Genomic DNA, 23,285 nt, shown 5'->3' with positions numbered 1-23,285 from the left:
ATACAGATTACCTGACAAAATTTATAAACGTGACAGAAAGAACCAATACTTTTTGCTTACTTAACAGTTGCCAGATTTAGCTTTTTTTTTATTTCTCTCTTAATATTTTTACTGACAAAATATTTGGTAATAAACCAACAAATTTATTTTAATACATTCACTTAAAATTTTTTTTTAATGATTATTAACATAGAGCTAAATTTTTTACTATTACTTTAAATAGAATATATGTACATATGATGATTCTATCCACGAATATATTTTATATTAAGTATCAATCACTTTATGCTATTTTTATTCCATAAAATCGACGACTTAAGTGTAAACTAGGAATAATTTATCAACTTTACAGAAAGGGCCAGAATTTATTGATTAATCAGATTATTTTTTAATCTTTTTTTGTTTCAATTTGTAGTGTCAGTATATCTGACAATATCTTATTTTCTGATGAACGTGAATCAACCGGTGGAATTAAATATTTTTTAGTGTTACATTGAAATTGTCAATTTTTCTTAAAGGCTTTATAATGTTTACATGCCATTTTGAATTTGAGATGTTCATAGCATGTGTATTAGAATCATAAAAGCATAGTGGTATTCATATATAGTTTTCACCTAAGTGTTACCAATATATCCATATGTATAACCAAAAATATTTATGTTGTACCTTTTTAATAAAATATAATTTATATATACATATGTATATAAAAATAAATTCACGGAATAATTTTCTTACAATGTAGCCCATTATAGTCTATTAAATTGCAGGTATTTATATAAGAAATATAATAAAATAAACATCAGAAAGTCATACTCAAAATGGATCCAGCCAAGGTCTCAAAATAATATAAATATCTCGATGAAGCAATTAAAGTTTAAGTGCGCATCCGATTTGCATACGATAAACATACGTTTACGTTAAAGAAACAATTTCAATTGGAGCTCGCCAATAACGCCGTTAAAGTTTGCCGAATAAATTAATTAAGTTAAGGCCTCCGCGTACAGGTGGCATTTTGCAAGTAAGAATCTGCCAAATGAAGACGTCTCCTCGTCGTGGAATTTCTTCCGAGACTCTTTGAAATTATTATTGTAATCGGCCGTTTCGCGGTGAAGTCTTCCGAAAAGGACGACGCCGATTTAATGGTAGCGATCCTTTAGGAGAGTATAAAAATCCACATAATAAAGTATCCGAAATTATTGCTACTACCGACGTCGTTCGATCCCATTTTATTGGCGATGAACGTCGTCGGTATCTTCTTTTGGTAATTTACGAATGCCGCTCGTGAGAGAATATATTTTAATACAATAAATGCAAGGATATTCAGTGAGGATGATGATATTAAATAATAGCGCCACAAATAGGCGTTCCATAAATATATGTATACATATAGTAGAGAACTGAATAATCATTGAAGACAACAAACTTCAATTGGAAGATGATTTGTTGTATGAAGGAACAAAACGGATCGATCTTCTAAAGATTGATTACAGAGCATCCTCCCCTATTTATATTCAAATCGTAGAGAAAACTATTAAAAACAACTATTGCTACCTTACATTTTTTTATATTTCAAACAAGATAAAAATATATAAAATACGAAATTTAAATTCGCAGACCGGGTAATTTTATTGCGTAACTCTGTGGAAAGCCCCCATAAATTTTTCAAATCTGCCGATTCCTGCACGGAGCGGTTTTTAATTATCTGAATATTATTTTATCGAATATCGAACCATACTAAATGATGATAATAACGATTTCTATTATTTTAGTAATGACTGTATTTTAAATACTATTGTTACACCAAATTGAAATGACAATACTGCCATAGGTTTGAAGATCTAATGGCAAAAAAATAATGAATATAACGAGTAGTCAATATTTATAATTTTTTATTAAATTTATTAAGCAGTAAAAACTTTATTTATAGCAAAAAACTCATATTTAAATGAATTTTAGATTTAAAGTATAAAATATTGAAATAATTAAAACAATGTTTTACAAAATATTTTTTTCTTAAATCATACGCAATAAAAAATATATTTTATCATATAATATAAATAAGATTTCCTTGCGTTAAAATATAAACCTATTATTAGGTAATATTTTATATTAAATCCATTCAGAATGGTTTTATTCATAGCTGACATCATAATGTATTAATCTAGGTTGAATCTCTATATAAGCGGATACTACCTACATTTTTATTAAACATGTATATATACATATAATACGATACAAGGATGTGCACATCTTAATAACAATTAATATTTGATTTAAAAATAAATCAAAATAAAATTAAATAACGGAACTGTAGATTGATTTTAGAATGCAATTTATTCGATCCAAAAAATATAACCGAATAATGTGATAATTGAATTGACTATTTTAAATAATTGAAAAAAGGTTAAATCACTATAATTACGACAAGTTTTGGCACCATGTGCCACACGTATAGTTTGTTTTTGGCATCGATCGACACGCCTCTTGTCTATAAAATTTGCATTTAAGTATAGATGTAGAATATTAGCGTAAAATTAGATATATAAAAAAATATATCAATATGAAATAAAGCAATTTGTGACGCGATACCCCTGATCGTATAAAATATCATATGTCTCAATAGTACGAAGCAGTTCATAATATTTTGACATTTCATTCAAATGCATATCGAAAAATACAGGAAAAACGTAGGCGTATTCGATGGAATAGTACAACGACAAAAAATGCGTCTATTATGTACCTTATTAGAATTTTATACATAAAAGTGGCAAAGGAGAGCTTTTACGACGCCATAACGAAACCTTGTTCATTTTTACGATTAACCAAAAAAAAACATGTTAGCTTTTCGTTTGATTCCGATTTATATAGTCCTAGTAGAGTTGAATTTTATTCGACACAATAAGTTGTAAATCAAGGATTAGAGACGCGCGGGCGTTTAACCGACAGTTTGAGTTATGGTTAAATTTATTTTGTCGCATATCATTATAGTAATAATTATGTATAGCACTCAAGTACTATGCATACAAATACAGATTTATGCTGGTACTTGAGCGCTCCAAAAATAATTATATTCTCAGTATAACACAAAAAGTTCCCGTATGTTTTAAACATTTAAGCATCTCCCGTATGTCGTCTAATAAGCGTGCCTAATTTGTGCGCCATATTGGCAATAGTGATTATGTTGATCGCAGAAGCCGAAAAAATTTAAGAAAATTCGTCAGCTGGATAACAAGATCTTTTGTTAGCGTTTTTGCAATGGGAAATTCGATGAGGATGACTCGCTGAAGCCTTTGGAAGTACTCATAATATTAATGAAGAATAAGTATACGGTTGTATAATAATATTGTATAACATTTTAAATGCGTCCGTCTGGGTTTTGCTGGGCGTGAACTTTTCGTCGAGGATCAATGGTTGAAGAGTTTAACGTATTTGAAGCGTAATTATTGAATGACGTTTGATGGTTTTCCTTAAATTAAGGCCTGGAACCGAATTTGTATCTCTTGTGTGATAAATTAAAACATGCAAACTTTTTTTATTTATTATTTTATATAACTGACTTCAGCTTTTATTATTATTTTTTAACTAGCTCATATGTGCTTTTATATAGGAAAAAAATTGTTAATACTATTAGGAAGATACAGTAATTTTTTTTAAATAATATGATGTTATGTTTTCGTGTTCTAAAAATAAGTGTAAGATCATGGAACTAATATATTGTTTATTTCCTTTTTGAAAACCACATTTTTTAAATAAGTTGTAGTATTAAAATATAAATACAACTCTAAAAGCTATTGATTTGTATTGTTTAAATATTTTTGCTTTCTACTTTCTGGTATTATTTTGTTGCAATTCTAAATTGTACTAAAAAATAAAAGCAAAATTCTTAATTTTTAAAGTCAGTCAAATAAATTAATTTGTGGGCTACTTTTAAATGCCATATTTTAATTTAACTGTCAATTATTTTTTTATGCATTATTTTTATGTTGTTTCATTTAAAATATGTTTATTAATATATTGCGAAAAAATCATATTCATTTTTTTTAAAACCCATATTTTGGAACAGCAATACATAAAAAATTTAAGAAATGCTGTTTTTTTATAATCTTATTCGAGATAAAGGATAATATTAACAAAGTATAATGTAAATAGATGGAATGATTCATATTAAGAAAAACTTTTTTGGTTGCAAGTATGATTTAATACGCTGACTTGAAATTTTTTTAATATATATAAAAATACTAAAATTAAAAATATAGATATAAGGGTTGATATATTTTCAATTATAAAATTACACGAAGGTAAATGTGATGAACAAAAATGACATATTATCTTTTTATTAAGTTATAAGTCAAAATCATATTTTTTTAGAATGCTTAATCTCATTAGGTAACATTTTTTTTTTAATTGAAACCCAAACATAAATTAATTGTATAACTTATACTGTTCAATATCTTATTTCTTGTTCCTTGGCATGAGTTATTAACCTGTGTATTTAATTAATTAATTTAATTATTCTCCCTTTTATTTTTTGAGGGCGCAAAAAAACCCGCGTTTCAATCATTAACTAGAAATTTGTTTTAAAGTTTTTTTTATGTTATTCAATGTTTATTTATTTATAGTTATAATTAATGCATTAGAATAATTTTTATTTCTTTTAATAATTTTGTTTTCAGAAAAACTTTTTTTTATAAAATAATATATTTTTTTTTTTATTAATTTATTTTTCAGAAACAAATATAAATAATTGTAAATATAGCTTTTATTTTTTTTAACAAAAACTAAATTTACAATACTTTTCATCATGTTTAAATTAAAAAAATAATGATAGTAAAACTAAATAATAAATATTATAAAAGAAATGTTGTAATTAGATTACATAAAAATGCCATTGAAGCTACTGGGACTTAATTTTAATTAGCTTTAAATCAAAATCCAATTATTTAAGTACGCAAAATATTACCACTCTTAATTGGATTAATCTTGTTACATAACATTAAAAAAAATAACATAAAAGAAATTAATTGTTTGACTTATACTTTATATTAGAAGGACTCTAAATTTATATTATTTTTGATTTTAGAAAAAAATTAGCTGAAGAGTCTATTTTAAATAAATATTTGAAAATGTAGATTATTTTTAAATATTGTTTAATTTTATAAACACAGAAAAAACATAATGTATTTTATAAAATTAGATAAATATTTTATTTATATAATATTTAGACCCTTAAATTATTTAATTATATATACGCAAAAAAATATGTATTATTTTATTTCAGACAAACAATTTTATTTTATAGTAGTACCATTATTTAATAATATAAATTACAATAATAATATAAAATACCTAAAATTATACAATTTATATTTTAAAATATTTTTTCAGAACCTCTAATTAACAATTTGTGCATTAATTATAATAAATATCATATGCGGTTAAAAAAATCTGTTTTTAACTAGTTTATTTAAAAAAAATAGCTATACAGAAAACTTAAATTCATATTTAAGAAAGGCAACTCTAAAATACAACATAAAGATCTAAAAGTTCTTTTTATAAAACTGTATAATTTCAAGTAAAATCTTGAAAAAAACTTAAACTTTAAAATGTTGAACAGTACAAAATTATATTAGACTTGTAAAATTAAATTATTATGATTAAATGTACTACTGGTTAATAACCATTTTAATTTTTATAATTGCTATTTTAATACAATATAACAAAAAATATGAAAAACTCATTTAAAATTAGCTAAAAATTTAGAACAATAATGTAAAAATATTAAAAAAAGCATCTCAAATTCAGTTGTAGTTAAAAAAAGATAAACTATATTAATGCCTATTTATGTATAACATATCAAATAAACTCGAGATATTTAAAAAAATAAAAATGTAAGGTATAAATAGTACATATTATAAAGAGTATAAGCCATACAATTAATTTATCTCATATGAGATTAAGCATTTTAAAAAATATGTTTTTAACTTATAACCTTATAAAAATAAAGCACCAGTAGCTATAGTTTATTTTTATAGCTTACATATAATTCAAATTGCAAATATGTTAACTCAAAAGCTTTCTTAAGAAAAAAATTATATTTGCAAGAAAAAATAATAAAAGTCTTTTTAAGATGACTCATTCCATTGCTTAACAGTTCGTCAGATTTTTAATAATATCTTTAAATAATAAACACTTATTGTTGAATAAAGTAGTAAAAAAACAACTTAATACGCCTAACAGTGGCAATAAAAGAAAACTTATTAAGTTTATAGTCTCACCATATGCGAGTCCAACGGTTTCAGCGAACCGCATATTATTCTCGCACGATAGACATACTATATGCATACCCTGCATAATATAATGGGAGTCTGCCAAGGGCCCCAGGGACCATATGGGACCCTCTGAGCCGAAATCGACAACATAAGTGCACCCTCAAGAGAAGAGTGCAACAGTTGGTTGTTGTGTTGGCAACAATAAAAACACTGGTCATATGGCTCTTGGACCAGCAAAGCATCGATACGTGGGTATTTATCTACCTTTTTATGTTTCACCTCAGATACCCTTTAGAATGAATAAAAAATGATAAATTAATGACCACATATGGTTAAGCCAAATATTATTTTTATATATTATTTAATTAAATAGTCTTTAATAGCTTTGTACATTACTAATAAATTATGACATATTTTTTATATATTTTTTATATATAATAGAATCCCATTACGTTATATAAATTAAATAATTAAACTCAACTTCCGCAAAATCCCACGCGTATCGGATGCCTCCGATTTCCGGCGCTTCCTAAACTTTCCTGTTTGACCACCTCTTCAGTTTGCTCTTATTGGATTTCAAAGTAAACTTTGCGTGCACATACTATTGTGTCTCACGCACGAATAGTATTCGTTTCCCATAGTTGGAAACAGCTTCTACCCTAATAGGGAGAGCTTCTCACGACTTTATTTTCTGGATGCATTCGTCGTTTGCCTGATCTTTTTTTATTATTTTATTTAAAAACAACAGGATAAATCAAACGGTATAAAAAAAAATTAAAATACTAAATAATAATAAGTATCACAGTTTTTATATTCGAAGCTATATATTCTAACAGAAAATTAAACTTTAATAGTACACTTTCTACATCATTAAAAAAACAGCTTTTATAACACTATATTTATACAGAATTTTTTTTTAATATATTAAGCATATAGTTAATTGTATAATGATTAAAATGTAACAAAAAAAATTTGCAATGTATTGAATAATTTTTTTTTATACATTAAAATATGCACTTAATACATTAAGCATACAATATGTAACATAATCTAATATAGCAGATAATAAAAACTCAATTAAAAATAATTTTTGCAATTTTAGCAATGTATTGAATAAGAATGATTAAAAAAAACTAAGCTTTCAATACAATACAATACAATAGTATGTAACATAATCTAACAACTAATAAAAAAACTCAATTATAAATATTTTTTTGTAATATTGACAATGTGTTTAATAGGATTAATTAAAAAAGCATATACTTAGCTTTCAATAGTATGTAACATAACTTATAATCAAAATTCAATTAAAAATATTTTTGCGATTTCAGCTTAAATTAATTTTGTATCTAATAAGTATAAAAAATATTTAAAATGTAAAAATTCATTTAATTCACATTTAAATAGAAAATTTTCTACATTTTCTTCACGTTTAATTTAATTACCAAATTTCCATGAAAATACGCATGTTGCTGGTAATAAATAACTTACATAAACAAATATTGCATTTAGATTTAATCTAATTTTATTTGATCAGAAACTTGCTTTAATATTTATTTTTATAAAACCTTATTTATCACGCCAAATTCTTAAAGTAAATTTAATAAAGATTTATTTCCATTTTAAAAATACATGTAATTAATAATTTAAGCAATTCTTATTTAAATCAAAGTATAATAAAATTAAGATTGTTTGTCTTTATTTATTAGAAAATTTATTTAATTTTTTTTCAGTGTTATAAAAACTAATTTAATAAAAGCAATTATATTTTTTAATACTTTTATTGTTCTTTAAAAAAATTACATAATTATAATCTAGTGTTTAAATCTAAGATTTTAATAAAAAAAGCTTATAGTATCAAATATAATCTAACACAAACCATAATACATATTTATTTTTAAATATTTGCAATTTTGCTAGTGTAACGAGATTTTTTAAAATCGACATATAAAAAAAGTTAAATACAGAAAATATATTATATGTATTTAGTATCAAATATTACTGTTTATTTATCTTTAGGACAAAAAAGTTCAAAATTACTGTACAGTAATATTAATATCTATATTTTAATGATAAAATATAAGCATAATTTACTTAAAATTTAATATGAATTTTAAATGAATAAATATATTACAATCATTTTACTTCAAAAATACTTAATTTTAATCTAGAGCCGATTTATGTCAAAAATCCAATAATCAAAGAAATTTTATATTTTGAAAATTTTTTAAAAATATTTTATATAATATAATAAAATCACAATTTTTTATTGTATTTATTCATTTACTGACACTATAAATATTAAATAACTGACCTTAAGCATAATAATTAATAATTTAAAAATAATTTTCGTTATCAAAAAAAAAAGTTGTAAAAAAAATGTAAACAAATTTTAAATGTTTTCTTATTTACAATATATGGCAATTTTTTGCTGTACATTCTAACCTTACTATTTATATAAAATAAATGTTAAGGAAAATTATATAATTTACATTACATTTTAATAAAATGTTACTAAAAAATACATAATTAATCTTAAAATAGTTATTTAATTGATAACATAAATTTTAAATTCTTCTATAAATAATCGTTATTTATTTTTCCTTTATTAAAACTGTTATGCTCACACTTAAAACTATGCTTTAAATACATTAATCATTTACTATACACTATAATATATTTTAATTAATAATAATAATATAAAATATTTTTTTTTAATATTTGGCAAACGCTAAAGTAGTTATTTAAAAAGAAATATTTTATCAAAAAAAAATTCGAATAAAATAATATTTTGAAAAAAATATTATCGTTAATTTATTTTGAAGATTACTATTGTACAGTAATATTTATAACTATATTTTAATGATAAAAGATAAGCAAAATTTAATGTGAATTTTATATTAATAATTGCACTTATTTCTTCATAAATCAATAATTTTTATCTAAGAATATTTTTAAATATTTTGTATAATATTATCACAATTTTTATTATATTTATTCATTTACAGGCAGTATTTAAGTAACTAACCTTTGGCATAATAATTAATAATTTTCATTTAACTTATTTGAGCTTGTTTTTACTCTTAGATCTAAATTTAAAAATTACGCACTTAAATGTAGCCTTATTACTAATTTTATTTTTAATAATAAAAATTATTATAATTTATAAAAAAAATAGTAGCAATTTATGAAATTAATTGATTCATCCAGCTCTGTTTTACTCTACGTCACTGAATTCCAGTGCATTTCAAATGAATATAAAATTTTAATATATAAAATTAATTTATAAATATAAATAGATTCGTTTATCTGATCATTGCAATACCATTTTTTTTCCTTATAAATTCTCATCATCAAAGTTGGCGCAAACCATATGTTGTAAGGATGGATAAAAAAATCTGTGCCTTTAATGGTCGCATCGGCTTCGCTCTACACATAAGTTAATTGTGATGTTTATCAATAAAAAGTAGGAGAATTGCAAGTTTACAATTAAAGGTCGGTATTTAGTCGATTTTCAATTGTGATTAAGCAAAAAGTGAAGATCCAATGCGAAAGAATGCGTGAGAATTCGACTAAAGCGGCTAAAGAACCATTTACGTCATTTATGTCTTTTATTGTGAGATTTATCTTATTTATGTAAACTTATATGTACATATATACAAGTTTCATGCACATAGTTTTTATATAGTATAATTTTATGCAACAGTGGTCTGTGAAATTAAAATTTCTTACCCCACTTGAGCCGATGCAACAGGAAGTCTAATTTGTTCGACATTTGGCAAAGTACTTAAAAGCTTCCTATGAAAGCTTTTCGTATTTATATATGTCAATGTCATGAATTTTGTGCAACATTAACAGAACAAATTAAAAAAATATTTTACTCAATGAATTTCAAGATTCAATATTTTATGAATGAATTTTGAGACTCGCAAGATGTTCGAGTTTTATAAAAAAAATCTTACGGCAGCATCTCCTTGGGTCATTCGTCATCCATCCAATTTCTTTGGGGCGCGTCTCCATACCAAGAACGGGTTTGCTCCGCCGCAATATTTTGATCGTAATAAGGTTTCTTGGATCGTCTTACACGGGCGAGGCGCTCCGCCCCCTGGTGGCGAATGCCCCGCGCACCAGATATTTGCTTAATTGATGTCACGTGTGTGAGACACGTGTTAAGGGCGACGGGGCGTGAAGACACGACATACAACCCCGCGCAAAATACGTCTTCAAAGAAAGGGTTTCTCAAACCGTGAATATAATAGCTTACTATTGAATTTACCATTTCAAATATAAACAGCGGTATATTATAATATTTTTAGTCTAAAAAAATATTATAAAAAGTATAAAAGCAATTTTAGTATATTTTAATTTTTAAATCACAAAAATAAAAATATGCTCTATTGTAAGTTATTTTTCATATGATTTTTTTTTTAAAAAGTACAACTAAGATCATGATCATTTTTATAAAAAAATATATTTATATATTATAAGTTTGAGAATCTCCCAAGCAATCCCTTCTTTATTTTCTCGTCTTTCAACCTACCGATCCGCGACGTACTCGTGATACGCAATGCGCCAGTTGATATAATGACAGGTTACTTTCTACATATGGCGATAGGCGGAATAGATTACACTCATGTTTATGCACTCACTCCAAAGGCCACATGTCTTTGAGGCAAGGCCTTCCCTTTGCCTTATGTCACCACTTCCGTTTCCCTTTTGATCCGATCGCTGAATCGAAGGAATTCGCTCGCGTGCCATCACCCTTCCCTTCCTCGTCCTCGATTGTCCTCGAATCGACCGATGTCCTTTTGGAGGTATTTATTGTGGAGATAAAGCAACAAGTGGATGGTCGAGGCAAGTGCTCCTTAGACCGGTGGTATCAGTTTCAGCGACAATAAATCAACATGTTTCTGGCAGAGGCGAGAGGAAAAATAACATGGCAGAGAAAGGTTAAATGTTTTGACATGGATAGCTTATTAGTTGAACGGCTTCCAGGCTACCGTCGACGCATGCTTTGGCGGTGACGTTGATTTTGCAAAGTATTTTTGGGACAATATAAAATTTGCTTCAATAAAAAATAATTACAGGTACTTGAAAAAAAAATGTTTATGAAACAATAGAGCAATAACAGTAAAAACGCTATTTGAAAGCAGAAAAATATTTTACTCTTAATAATTCCAATATATATTTATTTATAATAATAAAATAAATATATATTACTAATAAAAAGGAATTATTATATTATTAATAAATTATGTAATTAAAAATTAGCATGTGAACTTTCCCTTCAGATTTATTAAATTTAGTTTAATGTTACAAAGCTCTAAAGTAAATATATAAATATATAGAAAACATATATAATATTATAATAATAAAAATATAAAATAAAATATTTTTTTTTAATTAAAAAAGTATTTTTGATCGTCAATTCTATGTGCAGTTATTCTTAAGTATACTAATTAAAACCAATTTAAGAGTAGCATAGAGGCACTTTTCTACTTTATTTTTATTCTTAAATTGTCAAAAATATGTATATTTTAAATACAACTTATAGTTATGGATATAAAAATGACTGAATGCCATTTTTTTATTAAATTTCACCCATGATTTTCTCTATTTCTAATTAAAATGATATATTGAAAAAGACATTTGTATTTAAAATATTTTATAAAAAATATTTATAAATCTCTAAATTTTAATTTTTAATTTTAAAACTGTTTATTGCGATCCAATTATACTGAAAAATGTATATGGCGCATTTAAAAGTAGACCTATGCTATTTTTTAAATTTAATAAAAAAATTACTTTTGCTCTTTTAAATTATTAGTTGAAATCAAAATAAGTCTAAAAATTATGATTTTTTTATGTATTATTTCAATACATATTTTTAAAAGTGAATTAAAATAATATACTTAAACCTAATTATATATATAATTTAATGCTTAAACTTGAAAAAATTAAATTGAAATGAAAAAAAAAGTTATTATAGACGCATATAGCATTTTGGAAACATCTAACAGTAAAAAACTATTTGAAAGCAGAAAAATATTTCACTCCTAATTATTAAAACATATATTTATTTATTAAGAAATATAATATTAATAATATAAATACCAAAATTTATTTTTTTACTCAACAAATTTCATCCATGATTTTCTCTATTTTTAATAAAATTGATATTGTGAAAATATATTTGTCATCAAAATATTTGTTAAAAAATATTTGTAAATCTCAAAATTAATATTTTAAATTTTAAAACTGTTTTTTGCGATCCAATTATACTGAAAACTGTATATGGCGCATTTAAAAGTAGCCCTATGCTAATTTTTAAAATTTAATAAAAAATTACTTTTGCTTTTTGAAATTCTTAGTTGAATCAAAATAAGTCTAAAAATTATGATTTTTTTTATATATTATTTCAATACATATTTTTAAAAGGGAATTAAAATAATATACAAAAACATATTTTACTATATTATTTGATTATTTATATAAATAATTTAATGCTTAAACTTGAAAAAATTAAATTGAAATGAAAAAAAATGGTATTTTAAATGCATATAGCATTTTGAAAATATCTAACAGTAAAAAAGCTATTTGAAAGCAGAAAAATATTTCACTCCTAATTATTCCAATATATATTTATTTAATAAAAAACATAATATTATTAATATAAATACCTAAATTTATTTTTTTACTCGACAAATTTTAATCGTTATTTTCTCTATTTTTAATAAAATTTATATTGTGAAAAATATATTTGTTATAAAATATTTATAAATCTAAAAAATTTTATTTTAAATTTTAAAACTGTTTATTGCGATCCAATTATAATGAAAACTGTATATGGCGCATTTAAAAGTAGCCTTATAGCATTTTTTTTAATTTAATTTTTAAATGACTTTTGCTCTTTGAAATTCTTAGTTGAAATCAAAATAAGTCTTTTCATATATTATTTCAATACATATTTTTTTAAATGAATTAAAATAATATATTTAAAAATAGTTTACTATAATATTAGAATAATTATATAAACAATTTATTGCTTAAACTTGAAAAAATATAATTAAAATGAAAAAAATGTTTTTTTAGACGCATTAAAATGCAGCATTTTTAAAATATCAAATAGTTCTAAAACATTTTAGATATATTATATTAAAGTAGCTATATATCACTTATTTATAATATAATACTAAGGTATAAAAATGAGATACAAATTAAAACACAATAAATTAATTAAAATAGCGTACTAAAAATTATTTTAATAGTATGTAATTTAATTTAACATATAAATAATTTAATTGCTGAAAAAAATGAATTCGAATGAAAAGATATTTTTAACACTTAAAAAATACTTTTGCTCTTTGAAATTTTTAGTTGTAATCAAAAGTCTGAAAATTATGTTTTTTTGCAAAAATTATTTCAATACATTTTTATTAAAATGAATTAAAATATCAAACCAAAAAATATTTTACTATATTTCTAGTAAAAAGTAAAAAATATATTACTATAATATACTCTTATAAATTTACTAAAACTATATTGTTTTCATGAATCATGATTTTAATACAAATATAATACATGGACCCCGTGCGCAATAATTGATATGCACATCGACTGACAAGAACCAGTGCGAATTAAGAATACAAGTGGACAGGAAATCGTGACCTTAGAGACCCAGAGGACCAAGTGTAACCCAGACAGGGTCATTCAATATGACTTGCCCTATTTTACATTCATTTAGATATTTATATCCTTTCATAAAAGCATATTTATTACAAAAATAGTTATCTATAATCTATGTACCTCAAATACAAACAAGCCACGTGGACATACTTATCAACATGAACAAACAGTCATAAATCAACGGCACGTGACATTATACAGTACATAAGTACAATTTGAGTATGAACGGTTTATATTTACCAATGTATACTCTTATCGGAGAATAACGATTATGAAACATTTTTCGTGTACTTAGTACAATCAAACGACAGTTAAAAGTAGATGTTTCTATTATCTATAATACATAGGAATATATAATATTATTTCATTATAGTAGTCTTGAAAGCGAGTCACTCAGCAATTAATTTAAGTGGTGGATTTTATTTTTATATGTGTTCGTATTGTATGTACACTAAGTATACACATGTTTCTCAATCTTGGTTCATTCACAGCATCACAATTAACGGATAACTGTTAATTCACGTGCTACAATTGAAAGGCCAAGTGTTGGTGCACTTCTCTAATTGACTCTTCCTCGAGACGAACAATAAAATAAATGATTAAAGATTATCTCAGCCAGAGCATAGAGGCATAATATTAAATATTAAAACAACTTTTATTTGATGATAAATTATTAAAAACATCCTGTATGTGTCATTGATATTTTCATCTCTAATCTCATATTATTTTTGTTTGCAGATTTGTTCGCATCGAAGATTGATTTACACGTGGACTGGATTATATAAGATCAACAAGAAGGATCAACTGAGACTATATTTATTACATCCTCTTAATCTGTATTTTTTTTTTCATTATTTATATCAAAATAATCCTTGTAGAATGTTACATAATATTGTAATTAGGCAATAAATATCAAAAAATAATTAAAAATATAAATGACCCTAATTTGCCTAATTACATTATTTAATCATTCACATATCAAATGCAAGAAGACAAAGTTGAATCATATATGAACTAAATGACTAAATAAAAAATTAATTTGAGTATTATATTTTAGCTTTTACAACCATGAGATTTATTTATTATTAATTTTTTTTTTTTGATCTTTAGTTTTGCTTCTCAAATATAATCAAGTGTATAAAATTAAGAGCATTGTTTATTTTTTATATATATTATTATTTAATAAAATTGATTGCATACTAAATTTACCTAAAACATTAATTTTACTATAAATTTATTGTGATACTTAAATTGATAATATTTATATAAATTTAATATTATTTTTAAATGATCTCATAAAAAAATGATCATTATTCTTAATTAGATGCACTCTAAGATTGAAATTGTATTTATTAAAAACTGAGTTTAGTACTATAAATTATAATATATACCCAAAAAAAATTAATTAGATTTATTTTAATTTTTAAAAATATATTACTATAGTACATATTTTTTAACTTAATCTTCTTGTATTTTTAATCATTTAGACTGCAATACAATAAATTACATCAAAAACATTTTAGTTAATCTGTACATATTTTTTAGCTTAATTATAATTTAATTTATGTTTTATTATTATAGTGTCATATTACGTTAAATGAAATTATTATTATTATTATTATTAAATTGCTACTTTTGATGTAAATATTATTAGAAACTTGTGCCAGTGCCTTACTTTAAGATATGTTTAATATATTATATTTATAATTAGTGTTAAATTAAATTATTAAGTTGCCAAACATAATTTATGATCTGTACACATGTTAATCTATTACTAGCGATTTATATATAATAAAATGTTAACCAAACCAACGAATTGTACTTATAATTATAACAATTACTAATGAATAAAAAAATATATTCTTTTCATGATATAATTTGTTTTTCTAATACCCTGTACCCAAAAGAGTGTCATTCAATCTACTACTTAAAAACATCTGTACCAAAGATCTACATAGTTTTTATGCTCAATTATAATTAGTATTTAAAAAACCGGAACCGACGCTAAATAAGAATATATTATATACGAAAATTGCCATTATTTACTACCCTTATTTTTTTAAATCTTTAAACTCAACCCCCAAGTTTTTTTTACTGAGTGTATAAATTATAAAAAATGCTCTCGGTGGCTACGATTTTTTAAGATATCTTTTGTGTGTGACACCGCAGGACCTTATTACCGGTTCGCCCCCTAAAGGGCGCTAACTGGAGTGGTCCTCGTCAGCCGAAACCGTTAATGTATGAATGAAATAACAACGGACTGTGTTTGTTGTTCAATCCTTTGCCATTCACCCCATTGTCGGGCACGGAGGTTTAGATGGCTTATTCATTAAGGATCAAGGGCTGGATCTTTTTTTATTGGAATCGTTACCAGGAAGTATGATGACTTGAACTTGATGAAGTTGATGATAAATTTGTATTTATAAATCGGAGAGTCATTATTTGGAGAAATAAGTTCTGAGAATTGTGTGAATATAAATGTAAGATATTTTAGATCAGGTGTCTGCGTTTTTACCTATAACCCAAAAAACTTTTTTACCTATTACCCTAAAATATAATCCTTAGAAAACATTTTTTACTTAAGGTTATGGATAAATAATATTGTTTCATATTTGATACAATGCATTTTGAATGCTGTCTTCATGAACCTCCTTTGTTGTTATATTATTTTTAGCAAATGTAGGCTGTTCCAAAAGACATCAACTTCTTGACTGCCTTGACAATAAAATCGTACATTATTATACTTTTAATTCGACATATTTATAGATATATTCGTTTAATAAGATTTTACGCACATGAGTATACATCACAGTAAAGCAAAGGTTAAAGATACGAGAGGGTATCAAAAAGGGGGTCCGGAAAATTTAAGTCCTATACTATATTTGCGTTAACGCAGTCAGTTCGAGAGCTAACCATTTCATCATTATTCATAACTGTTTGAGTTTACGCCCCACTATTAGCTCTAAAGCACACAATACGTTCGATATACTTGTCATTACTCTGGTTTATTTTTCGAACAAATTTATAGAAGAAAAAAAAATATTATTTTTTTTCGAGGTTCATATGAATAGATATATATTAAGCACTTAGCCTTAGTTTGTAATTACTAAATACAGGCGGCCCTCGACTTTCGGATGTTCGACTTTTGCACAATTCGCTATTTCGCACATTTAAAAAAAAACAATATTTTTAAATTTAATTTTTTTTTTTTTTTTAAAAAAAATATAAACACGAGTGAGAAACGGAAAAACTTGTGTTGATACGAACAAAAATAAATCAAGGACTCATAAACTTCACACGATTCAAGACAAAGATAGAAATTATTAGACGTTCTGATAACGGTGAATTTTTTGCTTCAATCGGACGTTCGTATGATACAAACAGGTCTACGATATGTTCAATTTTGCAAAATACGTTCAAAATTGTGGAAAATAAAGATATATTTCCGCAATCTTTAAAGATATGTTTCCAAAAAAACAGCAAAAAAAAAACATGGATGAAATGGAAAATCTTTGTCATCGTGGATCGATGACCAACATCAAAAAGATGTCCCTCTGAGTATTTCAATTATTCAAGCAAAAGCTCTTAGTTTGCACAAAGATTGGAAGGATAGATTAAAAAAAGATTTTAACACGGTTTTTTAAGCAAGTAACGGTTGCTTTTACAATTTTAAAATGAGGTATTCTTTTCATAATATTAAATTTACTGGATAATCGGCTGATGCGGATAAAGATGCTGCAAAAGAATTTATTTTCTAATTATCCAAAATTAATGAAGATGGAGAATATTCCTCTAGCCGAATATTTAATGTAGATGAGACAGGTTTATTTTGGAAAACTCTTTAAGAATGAAAAATATGAATGAAGCCTTCACGCACCTTGACAAATTTAAAAATATTATGGAAGATTGTGATCCCAATGGAGAACGCATATCTTAAGTGCGTAGGGCGATCAATAAAAACATAGTATGTTATAAAATACTATATGAAGAAAAGAAAAATAATAGTGGAAAACAGATAACTCTTGATAACTTTTCAAAGGAAACACCCGCAAACCCCACTTAAACGTGTCTCTTAAACGCCTCTTAAACATCTTATATTTACTTGATAAATAAATATTTTAAAATACACACAATTTCAATTTTTTTTACTTCCCTCGACTTTCGTACATTCAACATTCGCACACATTTTCAGGAACCAATTATGTGCGAAAGTCGAGGGCCACCTGTAGATATTTATTTAATTGTTTATGACTTTTATATATAAAGAAAAATTATCTCTAATTAAAAAATCATTATTAGCATAGTAACAATTGTAGAATATATATATATATATATATATATATATATATATATATATATATATATATATATATATATATATATATATATATATATATATATATATATATATATATATATATATATATATATATATATATATATATATATATATATATATAAAATTTAAAAATTTAGATTTATGCAATCAAACATTTTAAGCGTCGAATTTAACAGTTTTAATTTCATACACTTTTATCTTCATACGTCAAACTCGACTTTTATCTAACCAACATCGGCAACGTATCATTACGCCCTTCCACCGCGATGATTTATGCGAATCGAAACTTTAACGATTAGCGTTAAAATAAAGATATTTCAAAACGTGCCATTATGGCATTCCAGCGCTACCAGTATCATGTCCAGAACCCGGAGGCAAGATAATTAGGCCTTTATTATTTTTCATTAAAATCTCGTTAATGGGGTTCATCACACTGGACAAGGACTTTTTTCTCGAACGGGGCAGGTTATCAGAAGGACTGACACGCGACATCCACTTGTCAATTATGGCATCCTGTCTTTTCGTTTGGTATTTTGTTGTGATTTTCGACACGCGCCGACACGTGGCCGATGGACGAGACACGTGTCTTCGCTTCCTGGTTCACCCTTCGATTTGTCTGTCGATTCATTAACGTAATTAACGACCCTGTTTACATGGGCAAGAGGATGAAAGAATTTATGGGAATAGGTAAAAGTCTGAACTACATATGCTATAGTATATTTTTCAAACATTAATTTGATATCTATTAAAATTCTCATTTATTTCGCAAAACACAAGAAAAGGATCCCCCACATATTTGATACTAAATATTTAATAAAAAAAATTGTTTGACCTAAATTCTATTAAAAATACAATTTTTAATTTAATTACTTAATAAATGATTTTTAATATTAACCAAAAACAGCATATTATCAATATTAATTTTATTATGAAAATAAATAAATATGGTGAAAGTTTAATTATCAAAAAAAAAACTGTAAGATAAATATGACACTTATAAAGTTTTATTTTATCGTGTCTGAGATCGAAATTAGTGATTATTACATAATTATAATTTCGATCGATAATCACAGATTTTTCTAGTCTCATGATGAATATCGTGAGGAATAATTAAAATCAGGCTAGGTCGTATATAGTGAAAGCTCTCTAATAATTAGCTACTTTATTGTATATATTAAAAAAATAATATCTATTCTACTTAAAAAATTAAAACCATACAATGTATTTATAAGGATACAGAAATTAAATATTTATTTTTTTATCACACTGACACAAATATAAAAAAGGCAAAGTATTGACTTCATAATATTTTAATTTACTTATTTACGTATAAATGTGATCCATTAATTCCATTAATGAAACCCGCTTTTTTATGTCTATGGATTATTTTACGACTATAATTTGGCTATTCTCATTTTCTTATACCTACCATTAAATTATCGCTATTTCTAGTATCAAATCGATAACATATTTTTTTTTAATAAATAGTCCAGTAACATATTATTTTCTAGCTCATATAAAAATATAAAGACATTCAACCATTCCAAAGTTTAAATCAAAATTACTTTCATTGCCTTTTATTTTAATTTTAGAAACACCGTATTATCTGATTCATTCTGAAAGATACAATGATTAAATCTGTATTTAATTTTCAACTTCCTTGATAAATCCAAAACTCTGATTTCCTAGTTGAATCATTTTCAAAATTAGTTCCCGTTCCAATGGCACCCGTGGGACCTTAATTCGTACAAAATTTCATCCCCATCGAGGCACAAAAACGTCGACTTCCTAAAAATTCCAAGTCAAGTTCGCACAACCGATCCTGACAACATCCGGCAAGTCTAAAATCAATAATATATGCTCTCTTCCTGTTTCCAACGGGAACACACGCATTTTTTTTTCACTACACATGTCACAAATATCACAAAAACACTGGGGGTCGTAGGTGAATCTGCGGTTTTTGTACTGCCACCGGTAAATTTCAAACCACATGGCGAAACACCACTTGTCCGTGGCGAAGCGTGGATTTGTTTTGCCGACAAAGTTTTAAATGGACCAAAAAAAGTATACTACTATATACATTCGACTTCTGGTTTCGCCGCATAGATTCGTTCGATAGTGTTAATTGCTCTTTGGCAAACCGCAGACTCTTTCTGATGATTCTGGAGCTTTCAGATAGCTGAAGCAAACAAAAAGTGCGATATAGCTTTTTTAAAGTTGGCGTCTGCTACTTTTTTATGCTAGAGATATGTCTAGAGATGGAATTGGGATTAAAAGTGCATCATTAGTAACCTCATCTTAACTACAGTCTGCTATTTTCATAGTAATATGTGATATTTTTTTAAGTAAATGAAGAAATAAATAGTATGCTTTTTTACAATATGTTAATGTTATTTATACCATATATAATTATTTAAATACAAATTACACAACAATTATGATTAAAAAAAATGTTCATTCCTCACATTAATAGCAACGCACTGTGGGGTATTTGCCCGATCTGGGCGGCCAAAATTATTTCTCCACTTTAGTTGATTCCATAAGTGCTCTTAGTCAAATATATTATATTATAAGTGTTAAAAAATATATTATAAAAAAAAACTTGTTTTAAAAAAAAAACTAAAATTTTTTTTTTTTTTTCATAAAATAATTCATGCAATTTTATTTTAATAAGTATTTAAAGTATTTTTCAAATTGTTGAACGGTCGTGCGAATTTCGCCGCGTCAAGTGTTAAAAATAAAAAATAAATTGTATATGTCACAAAGTTTGATATTTGCTGTTTTTTAAACAAGAAAAAGTATTTTATCATACTCGGTACCGTTTACATTTTTAAATATGTGTATATTTGGTGATTCTAAACAAATTTTTATTTTATTTACGCGATCCAAAATTTGAGGTTTACTGATTTTACCATGGTGATCATATTATTAAAAAATAACAATCATCATAAAACTGTATTTTAAATTTGACGTTAACACGTCATCTAATTAAAAAGTTATAATAATTTAAAACGTTTAGGTCCTAACTTTCGCGACTAAGCCCCGTCCCATTTTTAAGAATAATGGTATGCAATGTGTTAAAAACCGCAAAAATCCGCAGCTAATTTTACATGTATCATAAAAAGAAAGACCTAAGCTTTATATTGTATATAAAATCTACATTAAAAAGTGGTGGGAAATATAACTAATGAACTCAAAATTAGAAAAAATAAATAGAAAAAAGTACTAAAAAATGGTACTTATTCAAAACAATATTGTGTGTTTAATATGACAGCAACTGCAACAAAGAGCTATGAAACATAAAAACACTTACCTGCTTTATCACAATCAATGGTTTGGATTTTTAACTGTACTCAAATAAAATAATAATAATAAATTTTCATAATCGACTTTTGGTCGCCTAGATCGAGCAAATACCCCACCGTGCAACGTAAGAAAAAATATGCACTAAACCGTAAACGAAAAATAAATTAATTATATTGAATATTTGCACTTATGAGTTTAGTAAATTGCTTAGAAAATTCTGAACAGCATATATTTGAACTTCTTTTTCTCTAGTTACTATATATTTACAGATTAAAATACATACATATATAATGTTATTTTTTATGTCTTCTAATCTGTAACTAAACGGAAATTTAAAAAAAATCGTATCTCGCAATCTGGAAGTTACGCTTTTACTTTCTAATCGTAACAACCGTGTAACATACCGAATCGCCGCCCAATATCACGCTCACCAATTTAATTTACTACCCTTAAACACAAAATAAAATGTATTATATATGTTTTTGTAGCCCGGCGTGTGTCATGACAATTTCTGGACTTATTTGAGCAGAACGATTTCCTCGAGCGTGTTACGCAATTATTGAAAAACACCTACCGTGAAATTGTGTAAAGTCGCCGACGAGCATTTGCATTCGAATATTCATTATAAAAAAATATATAAAGCACCAGGCACACGTTCAACGGATCGATTAAGCGAGTCGCACGTGGCCGGAACTAGAATTAAATTTAATTAAAAGTCATAATGCACGACATATGTTCGATGATCATTTACAATTATTTAACAAATAACATAAAAAATATGTAATACTTACTAATGTTTGATTAAGTCTAAGCATAATCTATAAAAAATATTTTAATACAATTCATTACAAAATAAGGACAATTATAAAATAAAAACTCAGACGCAAATTTTTTATTAAATTTAATCCTAGAGTCTCCAAAAATGTTTATATTTTCCTTACAAAGTGCATTATATAGTCATATATGAGGCATTTTAAAAAATCTCTTCTCAGATACTAATAAGATTCGTATGGAATTTGAACCCTGATCTTACAGGTAATAGTCATTTACCATATTACTGTTTTTTACTGGCAATAGGTAAATAAATGCAAGCTTTTATAATTTCAGTATCAATAATATATTGTTTTTGCTTAACAATTTATAAATAAATTTAGAACGTCCTTCTGTTGTAAGCAAAAAATGGTATAAATTTAAACAAGGACGTTTCGTAATGGTATTGTAGTAAAAACTATTGGCGCCGCAGTCTGACCGCACAGGGTAATTGATATTTGGTGGTCTAGGATTTTCCGTGATCATGATCTAGCGATTTATAGTGTCGTTGACGTTACATGGATCATAGATCTCGCTAATAACGGTGCTTTTTACCTCTCATTTAATTTGCTTTGTATAAAAAAAGCATTTAATTTATTTTAATTATTACTTTGCGTAATAAAAATAATATATGATGCATTTTAAAGTAGTTATATTTTAACCCTTTTGATGCCGAAATCATAAATATCAGATTATGACTCTTTGCGGAGAGATCATTATTAAAAAAATAATAATATAGTAGATACATTACTAATTAGATTTGAGGTAAAAAAATGTTTTTCTAAAAATATGTTTTTGTTATTATTTAATAAATTAATAATAAAAATAGTACTTTATAAGACTCGGTATGCAAAGGGTTAAACGCACAATTTGAT

The 23,285-nt window shown here is 25.4% G+C and overlaps 1 protein-coding gene across 2 annotated transcripts in view; it reads left to right on the top strand.

Annotated features, from left to right (window-relative positions):
- LOC148233552 (achaete-scute complex protein T8-like) overlaps positions 1–14,885 on the top strand; it is a 31,606-nt gene extending 16,721 nt beyond the window's left edge. Inside the window, exon 2 of one of the 2 annotated variants that reach the window (XM_088189842.1) lies at positions 14,694–14,885. The gene's annotated coding sequence lies outside the window, so the exon portion shown is untranslated. The remainder of the gene's footprint in view (positions 1–14,693) is intronic. The other variant, XM_088189841.1, reaches the window with a different exon arrangement.
- The last annotated feature ends 8,400 nt before the right edge of the window (positions 14,886–23,285 follow it).

This window comes from Plectrocnemia conspersa, unplaced genomic scaffold (assembly GCF_051122295.1).
Source record: "Plectrocnemia conspersa isolate PC_06_02 unplaced genomic scaffold, ASM5112229v1 ptg000008l, whole genome shotgun sequence".
NCBI classification, from domain to species: Eukaryota; Metazoa; Arthropoda; class Insecta; order Trichoptera; family Polycentropodidae; genus Plectrocnemia; species Plectrocnemia conspersa.
This window is presented reverse-complemented; position numbering and strand designations above follow the sequence as displayed.